This window comes from Acipenser ruthenus, chromosome 7 (assembly GCF_902713425.1).
Source record: "Acipenser ruthenus chromosome 7, fAciRut3.2 maternal haplotype, whole genome shotgun sequence".
Taxonomy (NCBI): domain Eukaryota; kingdom Metazoa; phylum Chordata; class Actinopteri; order Acipenseriformes; family Acipenseridae; genus Acipenser; species Acipenser ruthenus.
In genome coordinates this window covers 33,644,088-33,656,637 of record NC_081195.1, presented here as the reverse complement: position 1 = coordinate 33,656,637, position 12,550 = coordinate 33,644,088, and positions in this window count along the sequence as shown.

Here is a 12,550-nt window from a genome sequence, read left to right as displayed (position 1 = left end):
ACTCCCTTCGGGGGGAAAAGTTGCTCTGTCTGCCTTCAAGAACATCCTCTGCAAACTGAGAAAATAGAGTGGTTTTTTTTTTAATGTATTTTTTAAATCATAAACTGGTACAAGCTATGTGGAGAGTTTGTTTTATATTACTTCAAGAAACCCTTTAATGCCACCCAGTGTGGCTGTATTTAAATAATCACTGAAAAACTGATAGTAGCTGTACTGTATGCAGACCTTACAAACAAAAACACCCCACGATGTGTCATCTGAAATTTATACCGTAACCCACACACAAACCCACCATTTCTACCCTAACATGCCATAACTACCACCCCTAACACACCCTGCAATAAGATCTAGAAGTTATTTTTTTTTATTATTTTCTAGCATTTAAACTCTCCCCAGCCCTACCAACCCTGTCCTTCCATACTTTCCCTGCAATACCACACCTTGTCATACTATACACCTGTACAATTTTAGTAGTATTATGTTAATATTAAGTCTATGAAAATGCTCTTGCATGCACACAATGTATACTTTTGTGATGCTCCAAATGTAACATTGACAAAACATACATTTGTATTATTCTGTTTGGGAACTCTATATTATTATTATAGATTGCTGAAGAGTCTCAAAATAGCAATGTCATTAATGGCAAAATGAAAATTTACCTTGCTGTCTCAAGGCACTTCCTCACTTTCTTTGGACTCTCCCAGTGGATCCAAGAAAATAGTCTTCTTTTGGGATGGATACATAACCTGAAAATAAATGAACTTGTTTAATATATCACACACACATGCATGCACATGCACGAACATACATAACATCATCCAAAAGCACACACCATCTCTGCCACTCATGCTTATACTCACAGCAAATGTCCAGTGGTGATGTTCATTTATAATGCCCAAAATCAAACTGTACTTGCTGGGATCAAGCTAAAATGGATGGAGATATAACAAATTAATAACAGCACATAAGGTATCCAATATAAACTCCTTTTGTAAAATAACATATCCGTTGATTGATTTTTATCATTCTCAAGGTGCTGTATTTTGAAGTGAGGCTTGACGTACCTCTCTCAGTGTTTGATATGAGCCCCGCCATATTTTGCTCATGGTGAATGATTCAATGAGGAAGGCTTTTTCGTCCCCTTCAAGCTTAAATCTCCTCACCAGTGCTGTTATATATGCATTTATTACCTTAAAGGATAAACATGTACATATACATGATGGTGCATTTTTGACTTTTTAAAATATGTCTTACATGCCTGCATTAATCTCTGAACGCAGAGGAAACCAAAAATATTCAAACCTAAATTCCAAATAAAATATCTATAATGCTGACTAGACAGCAGGCTGTTCGTTTTTAAACTTATTTTATTCATAGCCTTTTATGTCTCAACACACTAGCTGCCAGGTAAAATCAATAAAAGAAAGCAAGTTAATACAATACATTTTACTTACTTGAATGCATAAAGTACATATGAAACCATTAATTCTGTTTATTTCAGAATCAGAATGCAGCATACCTCACTCTCAAGCTCCCTATCAGGGGCAAAGCGCCCTATGTCCCAATAAAATAATTTATATGGGCCAATTTTTGACAGCAACACATGGCTTCCTTTCCCAGACCAAGCTGCTTCAACATCTGCAAAAAGTTTGCATATTTTGAGACACATTAAAAAGTACACTTACAGAGTACTACAATTTTGTATTTGTTCTATTACAGTTCGTTTGTTCGAATATTATATGTGAATGGTTTGTGTTGTCAAAAAAAAAGTTACCCATAGAGAGTAATTTAATATGCACAGTTGTATGGCAAGAAAAACTTTACTCAACTCACATTTCTCAAGAATAACTGGACTGACTACAGCTGGGTCCGGAGATCCTCGACTGACTACAGCTGGGGCCGGAGATCCTCGACTGACTACAGCTGGGGCCGGAGATCCTCGACTGACTACAGCTGGGGCCGGAGATCCTCGTCTGGCTACAGCTGGGGCCGGAGATCCTCGACTGACTACAGCTGGGGCCGGAGATCCTCATCTGACTACAGCTGGGGCCGGAGATCCTCGACTGACTACAGCTGGGGCCGGAGATCCTCGACTGACTACAGCTGGGGCCGGAGATCCTCGACTGACTACAGCTGGGGCCGGAGATCCTCGACTGACTACAGCTGGGGCCGGAGATCCTCGACTGACTACAGCTGGGGCCGGAGATCCTCGACTGACTACAGCTGGGGCCGGAGATCCTCGACTGACTACAGCTGGGGCCGGAGATCCTCGACTGGCTACAGCTGGGGCCGGAGATCCTCGTCTGGCTACAGCTGGGGCCGGAGATCCTCGTCTGGCTACAGCTGGGGCCGGAGATCCTCGACTGACTACAGCTGGGGCCGGAGATCCTCGTCTGGCTACAGCTGGGGCCGGAGATCCTCGTCTGGCTACAGCTGGGGCCGGAGATCCTCGACTGACTACAGCTGGGGCCGGAGATCCTCGTCTGACTACAGCTGGGGCCGGAGATCCTCGTCTGACTACAGCTGGGGCCGGAGATCCTCGACTGACTACAGCTGGGGCCGGAGATCCTCGACTGACTACAGCTGGGGCCGGAGATCCTCGACTGACTAAAGTTGGGGCCGGAGATGCAGGTCTTCCACGAGCAACCCTAGAAAGTACTTTGTGTGGTACACGAGGAACCTCTTCTGTATAGGGCACCAAGTGATCCAAGCTGATACTTGGAACCTTTTCTTCTGGGCCCTTCCTCATCAGTCAAATCTGCACTTTTGCCCTGTACAGCCGTAATGGTGAAAGGGCCCAGAAGGTCGCGATCCATTTTTCCCCCTTTCCTCTGCTGGCTCCTGCGGTTCTTCCTTAGTACCTTTTCATCTAGTGTGAATGTGTGTCTCGCTGCCCCTGCTGCTTCTTTTCGGGCCTTTGTTTTGTTTACTGCAGTTTGTGCATTTGCCCTCACAGTCTCATAAATTTTGTCCTTTAATTTTAAACCTGGAAACACAACCTCTTCCCCAAGCACATCCTCAACGGTTCTGTTCACCTATTGAAAAAGGTATACTTTAAGTGTAACTAGATTCCACAGAGGTGAAAGTTTGTATTGATTAAGATTATATGGCTATTTTTTTCTTCTCAGGTAATTTTATTCTTTGTCATTGTTACATTTTTATCTGTAGCACCATGTGGTATAATAGTGTTTAACTACAATGGACATTTCTGGAGAAATGTCATCTCTATTGTGAAGCGCTATTTTTTTTTTTTTTTTTTAAATTTTTTAAAAATTTAGTCATCGCCAATTATTTTACCCCGGTTTTCACCCCAATTTAGCATGCCCAATTATTATCTGTATCCTCGGCTCACCGCTCGCAACCCCTCCGCCGACTCGGGAAACAGAGGCTGGAACACGCGTCCTCTGAAACGTGCTCCTGCCAAGCTGTCATTTTTCGCACTACAGATCCACAGCAATGCCACCAGACCTATAGTGCCGGAGGACAACACAGATCTGGCGGCTCCACTGCAGAACCACAAGCGCCCTATCGGCCACAGGGGTCGCTGATGCGCGGTGAGCCGTGGATTCCCCTGCCAACCTAAGCCCTCCCTACCCGGGCAGCGCTCAGCCAATTGTGCGCCACCCCCCAGAAACTCCCGGTCACGGTCGGCTGTGACATAGCCTGGATTCGAACCTGCGATCTCCAGGCTATAGGGCACATCCTGCACTCCGCGCGGAGCGCCTTTACTGGATGCGCCATTCGGGAGTATATATTCAAGTATATAAATGTACGGAATACCTATATTGATATACATTTCTGTGGCGGAGTGTCCCTCCCCTATATGTATTGTTATTATTTGTGTTATTATTGTTTGCATCGCGGATGAAAGCCGTCATCATTATTTGATTGTAAAACCTTGTGAGGATGTGTGACTGATCAGCTAGTAATTTATTTTACTAGCTGACAGTCACGCATCCTTTTTAAACTTGTCCAGACTATGGCCGAGGGGTAATAGGATAATTAATTAATAGCTAGTTAACCCCTCGGCCAGAATATAAAAGCCTGCAGCTGTCTGAGGGTGTTCAAGAGTGGAGAACGAGTGAGGAGTTAGGAGGTAAAGAAATTAAAACATAAACAACTGCTAAGCGTGCTGGTTTTTACACCAGCACGATACTTATTTGTTTATTTCTGTTTGTTTGGCCGACGCACCTTTTTGTTTTGTTTTGTTTTGTTTGAACTGTTGGTTTTATTATTTAATAAAACCCTGAGCGCAGTTGCGCTCCAGTTTTGCACCTCCATTCCTTATTTTGGTTTTGTGTTCCTGGTCCGTGATGTCACCACACCTGCGCAAGGCAAGCCATACTGTCACAATTTTTTATGTTTATATATGGCTATCATTAATAAATTATTTAAACTTGCTGATGGCAATGCTACAGAGAACAACAAATACTGTTACTAATGTCATACAATTGTGTTTGTATTTTTAAATGATGATTTAATTGAAACCTTATGTTAAATAATACTAGTAAAATATATAGTACTAGTATGCTGAATTGCATGTCGATAGGTACAAAACTGTAGGATGAGATGTGTTTACAAAGAAGAGGTTGGAAACAACCATAACAATAATAAAGAAACTGAGAGTAAACAATGTCTTTGTTACAGAGCAGACTGAATGAAATCTAAAAAAGTTTGTGTTGTCAGTACATTAACATGTACATTACAATGAATACCAAATATTATAACTGTGATCAAGTAAAGAAAATCAACTAACATTTACAAATGTAAACCTACCTCATAAGATTCTGGAACTTCAGAGGGGTAGCGGGCCTCTCGTCCAAACATGATAAAATATGGTAAATGACGTGTGGTCAACTGTTTTTTTTGTCCTAAGCCCAAAAATAACCGCGTCCAGATATGTGTCCCTGGTCTCTGGCTTCTGCTGGCAAAGTTTGCTTAGAGCTCTGAAAATAAACAGTGTAGAATATTTTTTTTCAATTCTTATTTATATTTTACATAAAACTGACAACTCTAAACACATTGCATCATATTATAACTTTTTAGGACAGGGCAAAATATATTTTTCCAAATCTCCAAATATTTGGGCAACTGATGGCAAATGAAAACAATGCTTCTTCTCATGGATAGCTAATCACAAATTGGTAGTGGAAGTTGTGGGATTATTGATGTTGTGTGTATTCAATATCATAAGGAGGCTGTGTGGTCCAGTGGTTAAAGAAAAGGGCTTGTAAACAGGAGGTCCCCGGTTCAAATCCCACCTCAGCCACTGACTCATTGTGTGACCCTGAGCAAGTCACTTAACCTCCTTGTGCTCCGTCTTTCGGGTGAGATGTAATTGTAAGTGTGTGGGAGGGTAGTGGGTGGAGCTTTAGGGAAGGACCAGAAATGACAGCACACAGGAGCCGGAAGTGTCGTTTAGTCCTTGGAGCCCTGTACCATCAATGGTACAGGCAGGATTTTATTTTAACAAACAAAAATAGAACAGTCCAATATTTCAGAAAATAAACAAGAAAACGACCTGGAATACCAGCGATGGTAAACTCAGGTTTCAAATAAAAAGAATAAACAAAAACGTCTCGTTACAAACAACAATAAAGGAAGCACTGGGTTTCTCCGTGCTACTGCAGTGGGTTTCCTCTCACCGCCTCTTGGCCCCCTTCCACGGATTACTGGCTTGTCCTGGGTTTCCTCCACTACGGCAATCCACCAAAGTTCCTTAAAGTTTCAAGCTTCTGCGAATTACAGCAGTTTGATAAAACAAAACAACAACAAAGCACAGCACGTGTTTTCAGTTCAGGACAGGGGGCCGAATGGCAAAACCATACTGCTTAAATACTGCCAAGTCCCACCCCTGCAATCAGCACGCTGCCTCACGTCAGCCAATCGATGAGAACAGCACAGCTGATTGCAGTGATGGGACCTGACGGCCGCATGGTTCCACCTTGGTCCAAGATGGCCGCCTGACCCGGAACTTCCTGTATGGTCAGAGTTCAGCCTCCTGACCCAATCACGGTCAACCCTACACAGCGCTGCCGGTGATCGGGAGGGCGAATTACAACAGGGACTCCTTTCAATCCTGTCACAAAGTGACTCTGCAGCTGATGCATAGTTCACACACCCTAGTCTCTAAGTCGCCGATAAAGGCGTCTGCTAAATAAACAAATAATAATAATCATGCTTCAAAATTACAGTTAAATCACTCTTACCTCTGTATGGTGCCATTCATTCTTTCCACCAAACCATTTGTTTGAGGGTGATAAGGTGAGCAGAGGCTTTGTTTTATATTCAGGAGTTCACAAACTCCTTTGTTGACCTTTTGATAAGAAAGTGTGAGGGGGGGGGATGTTAAAACACAGTACAAACTTATTAATATAAACTGACAGTTTAGCTTAAAATAACATTTTTAAATGTCTGTAATATTTTTGTTTAAATATCTTTCATTTGTAAGAAATGTATACTGAAATGTATACCTGTAAAACTTAGATAAATTAAAACAGAATAAAATTAGCGATGACGGCTAAAGTTATTTATGGAAGTTGAAATAACGCATACAATTACAGAGATCATGTAAAGTAAACATTTAGAAGTAGTGAAGACCAGATATACATACAAGTCCTTGAATTAGCACTCATCTGATCCTTAAAGCGATGTCCAGTGTGATGTCTTGATCGCAGTTCAACGTAGTTCTTCAACCTAAAATAAAATATTGAGAACTAAAATATTCCTAGCCCTCTCTGCTACTTCAGGTCTTTTATTAAGAATTTGATCCTAAAATCACAGACACACATCAGAGCCTGGCGACGTCCACCTTAGTTTTCTATATTCACTCGAGAGCACGTTGTATTACTAAACTAACCAAAAAAACACAATCAAATAAATCGGATTGGTTACTAATTGTAATTTCTTTAAATAACTCTGAATTTCTGAATGATACACTGAATTTATAAAACATATTTGCTGGCAAAATGCAGTATTATGAATTACTACAGATATACATGTATTCAGTACAGTGTACACTGCGCAGATTAAAGATTTAACATAACTTTCGAGTAAAGTTTGAATATTACTCTAATTTCAGAAACATCAACTAAAGTTAATTTGGCAACACTTACCTAAAATAAAATATTGAGAACTAAAATATTCCTAGCCCTCTCAGCTACTTCAGGTCTTTTATTAAGGATTTGATCCTAAAATCGAGGTATGACACAGGCTCGGTTTTTGGGATGGAACCGCATAACAGTCTCGCGTTTTGATTGGTCCATGTCTGTCACATGAATATGTCGTCACACGAGTGGAAAAGCTTGCAGGCATTTTTAACATTGTGATCAGAGAGAGAGAGAGAGAGAGAGAGAGAGAGAGAGAGTGATCTGCTTTCCACAACCTTACCATTAAAATATAATGTGGTATTACGCTGTACTGATATAACAAACTATGGGTAATTACTTTATATAAATTATCATGTTATGCACAAATGTAAAAATTGGCTTTCTGTGGTGGTGTACTTTTTTCTTTCAAGTAGCATATATCTATAATCGTTTTTGCGATATATTTTAATATAAAATGTATACTCTATTGCAGTTTTGTTAGAGGATACATTAGTTTATCTGTAATGTAATCACAGTTTTACATATAGACTGCCCCTGTTTTCATTTACGTCGCAAATTCTGGGCTGCTTTGCTTTTCAGATAATGTCCCAAATTCTGGGCCGATTTGGTTTGCAGATAACACCCCAAATTCTGGGCCGCTTTGGTTTTTAGATAACGTCCCAAATTCTGGGCTGCTTTGGTTTTTAGATAACGTCCCAAATTCTGGGCCGCTTTGGTTTTTAGATAACGTCCCAAATTCTGGGCCGATTTGGTTTGCAGATAACGTCCCAAATTCTGGGCCGCTTTGGTTTTTAGATAACGTCCCAAATTCTGGGCCGCTCTGATAACATCCCAATTTCTGGACTGCTCTGGTTTTTAGATAACGTCCCGAATTCTGCATTTTCGAATTCAGGCCAGTTTTTTAGATATTCTGCTCAGCTGACAGCCGAGTTTCTAAGTCATGCATGCACAGTTTACCATAAACTGGACCGTTAATTCATTTAAGAGTAACCCTTAGTACATGAATCATGTATTTTTACTCTTATGTAATGTCCATCAATATATAGTGAGGCGTAGGGGTTTATCAGAACTTCAGGGTTTAAGATACCAGTGCCCTTCAACAACTTTACAACTTTAAATAAATCCTATTGTATTTTATTAGTCAACATTTCCCTTATCTATTCCTGATAGTTTATACTGTAGATCAGGGGTTTTCAACCTTTTTTGAAACTGTACCCCTTCTATCTGGAGGTTTCAGCTCGAGTACCCCTTTACAATTTTCGCTCAACTGAACGGTACCTCAGTTACAATAAAATGGAGAATAATCTGATGACCCCCCCCCCCCGTTTATTTAATAATTTTGGGTGACAAACTGCTGGTTTAGGACAGAACAACAAACAGTAGGCTTAATTCTTAAAACTTTTAACTACAAGTATTTGGATGCACAGAATTAAAAAGACAAGTATTGGGTTAGGAGCACACCTATTTTTTTGTAACTTTGATGGCCTTTTTTAAATTGACAGCCTTTTGTGAAAGTGAAGGCCTTTTGATACCCAGCATACACTGCAATACCCAGCAAAGTTATACACTGATATTCTGATAGCACAGCAATTCAAATGGAGTTTGTAATTGGTGTGTTCCTCAAATACACAATAAAAAGTGATATTTATAGGTTATACAGTTATACAGCGATACAGTGGTTTCGGACATCTAAGAACAGGTACTGCGAGCATCTCCCAGAGGTTCTCTGTAGCCTCCTAGGACATTCACAGCTTGTTTGACATCCTCTTGTAGTTGCCCGTTTCTGCATATAAAAAAAATGCTGTTTGTCAATCTCTGTTTTTTCTTATAAATCAGTCTTTGCAGGAATCATTCCAAAAACACTTGAATCAGTTAGGGACTACCAGTCTGACACTACAGGCCTTTAAATTGCAGTACCAATTTGCACTGCAAAGAGATATTTTAAAGAATAGGGTATATAGTGCTTTGTTTCGCCTCTGCTCGCTTTTGGTGCAAAACTATGCTCCGATACACTCAAGCTGATACTGTGATCACAAAACACTTGGAATGGACTTAAATTGGTGCTTCTGTTGCATAAATACACTACAAAATGTGCACACTTCAGGTCTTATATATAATGGACATTTTTTGTATGTATTTTGCTATAGGAAATCGCGGTCGCGGGGGGGGGGGGGTCCTCCTGTCGTACCCCATGAGTCCACAAATCCTGGGCCAACAAACTCGCTAGTACTCTCTTTAGATGCACAACAGTCTTAGCTAAAGAAAATTGGTTCCTTCGAGTTTGTACGACCCACGACCGCCATTGGCCGAGCCTTACCCCAGTGGTGTTTTTATAATAGGATTTGCCATAGGGAAGGGGGTGGTCTCTTATCGTACCCGTATCTCCACGACCCCTGGGCCAACGAACTCAGAAGGGCACTCTTTGTGTGCACAAGAGTCTGAGCTAAAGAACGACATCAGCCACGGGTTCATACGCCACCCCACCGCCAGATGGTGGGCGTTGCCCCAAAGGGGTTTTATAATGGGATTTCCCATAGACATTTTTCAGGGTGCTATATCTCGGGTTCCGGGGGTCCCCGAGACTTGAAAATCGGTACGGAGGTCCACCTCGGGGCCCCTGTCGATCCCTCAAAGCGACGTGTCCCCAGCTAGAAAGGACACCAGTTTAGACTTTTTTTGCCAACCTGGAGCTCAAAAGCTATTGGAAATGCAACCTTGACATTCCATCATGCTGAAAATGTGTAAATTTGCTGAAAATGTAGCATTTGAAAACGGGTGGCTCCCTGTGAAAGAGGGCCCCCAGACATGACCCTTGGAAGTTCAACCCAGTTTCTAGGCCCCAGGGTCATGGAGATATGACCCCAAAAAGGGTAGTTTTTGGACATTTTTGACAGGGCATATCTCGGGTTCTGTGGGGGTTAGGAACTTGATTTTTTTTTTGTGGCGGTGCCCCATGGGGTCCCACACAAGGAGTCACCATTTTCATGGTTCAGATGCCAGGACGGCTTGGCAAAGTGAATTTTTTCGTCATGACATGAGTTTTTGGGTGAACCACCACACCGTTTTAGGGGGTGGTTTGGGGTGCTCCCCTGAGTCTATATCACTTTGAATGGTGGTTCTATGTGCTCGGGTTCGAGAGATATGCCTGAAATATGTTTTTCAACCCTGCTATAGACATGAATGAGGCTGAACGCCCTGAAAATATTTTCTGCAAAGAATTGCTACGAAACTGAGCATATTACATTCATGCTGTTCTAGAACCCTTCGAACGGTGGTTATAGGTGCTCTGGTTAGAGAGATATAACTGAAAATTTGTTTTTTGACACTAGCATAGACATGAATGGTGCTGAATACCCAAAAATATATTTTGCAATGGTGGTGATACACGTGTGTGGAGGGGAATTTGAGTGCAATTAATTTTCACGTATCTATTTCAGTGCAATGTAGTTTCTTCATGTAATAAGAAATACGTTTTTTTTAACATTTACATTTTATTTCTGTTTTTTCATAAAAAAATAATAAAAAAAAAGATTTCTGGGGAGAGTAAAAAATACATTAACTTTGATTCATGTACTAAACTGAGCTAAATTCGAAAATGCAAAGCGGCCCAGAATTTGGGACGCTATCTAAAAACCAAGGCGGCCCAGAATTTGGGGCGTTATCTGCAAACCAAATCGGCCCAGAATTTGGGACATTATCTGAAAAGCAAAGCAGCCCAGAATTTGCGACGTAAATGAAAACAGGGGCAGTCTATATGTAAAACTGTGATTACATTAGAGATAAACTAATGTATCCTCTAACAAAACTGCAATAGAGTATACATTTTATATTAAAATATATCGCAAAAATGATTATAGATATATGCTACTTGAAAGAAAAAAGTACACCACCACAGAAAGCCAATTCTTACATTTGTGCATAACATGATAATTTATATAAAGTAATTACCCATAGTTTGTTATATCAGTACAGCGTAATACCACATTATATTTTAATGGTAAGGTTGTGGAAAGCAGATCACTCTCTCTCTCTCTCTCTCTGATCACAATGTTAAAAATGCCTGCAAGCTTTTCCACTCGTGTGACGATATATTCATGTGACAGACATGGACCAATCAAAACGCGAGACTGTTATGCGGTTCCATCCCAAAAACCGAGCCTGTGTCATACCTCCTAAAATCACAGACACACATCACAGCCTGGTGGCGTCCATCTTAGTTTTCTATATTCACTCGAGAGCACGTTGTATTAAGGGCTCTTAAAGGTACGGTGCCAAATTAAAATAAGTCTGCCGACTAAATATTAATAAAGTCTTATTTTGATTTAATTAACTTTTTAACAGTAATAAAAAAACTCTAGTCCTTTGTTGGTAACATACACTATAAAATAATAATAAAATAATGTATTATTTTATGGGGGTTACATATGCACATTGTGACATCCTCTGCAGATTTGGAGGAAATGGGGAAGGCCTCCACCCATTTGGTAAAGTAATCAATCAGCACGCAAATGTATTGATTGCCATTTGGGGTCTTGCTCAATTTACCAATAAGGTCCATTCCTAGAAGCTCCCATGGTTCCTTGACCTACAGGAAATGTAAGAAATTATAATGTGAGGATAATGTGGCTGTAAGAAAAAAATTGGTCAAAGAAAATATATAATGTCAAATACAAATGAAGACGTACAACAATGGGAGTGAATCTTTCTTCTAGTTTTATGGTGGTCCTCTTCCCCTGACATTTAGGGCACTGTGTAACCTGCAGATAAATTGAAAGCATAGGAAATAATGCATTATTTACTTAAAAACATTTTAACTTCAATGGGGCTCCCGAGTGGCGCATCCGCTAAAGACCCCTTGTTGCGCCCGGTTGAGGACGGGAGCTCACAGGTGCAGCGCATAATTGGCTGAGCTGGTTTGGGAGGGGGGTCGGCATTCTGTGTTGGCCACAGTGTGCCCCTATAGTACTTGCATGAAATTCCAGGAAGAGACTGTCTGCCTCTTCAGTGCCTTTGACCACATTCACCTTCATTGATGGCTCTGTACCCTTCTTACATATATAATAGAGCTCTCCATCTAATAAACAAAAGAAAATAATAAGGAAAAAAACATGTAGACGGGGTTGTAAACACATATTCAGCTATGGCAGTGATTTTCACCCGTAGTCCTGTAGTTAGCCGTGCCTGCTTTTTTCAAAGTGAGATAGGTTACTAGGGATGAATATCTCTGAGTTTTGTTAAACGAAAGGTTTGGTGAACTACAAAGTTAATATACAGCTATCCAACAATATATTATTAGGCTAATATGATTACAGTAGAATCTGTTGCTGAAAATAAGTTATGTTGGCTAATTATGTTTTGTTGTAGTGAAGATACCTTAGACATTATTATTATTATTATTATTATTATTATTATTATTATTATTTATTTCTTAGCAGACG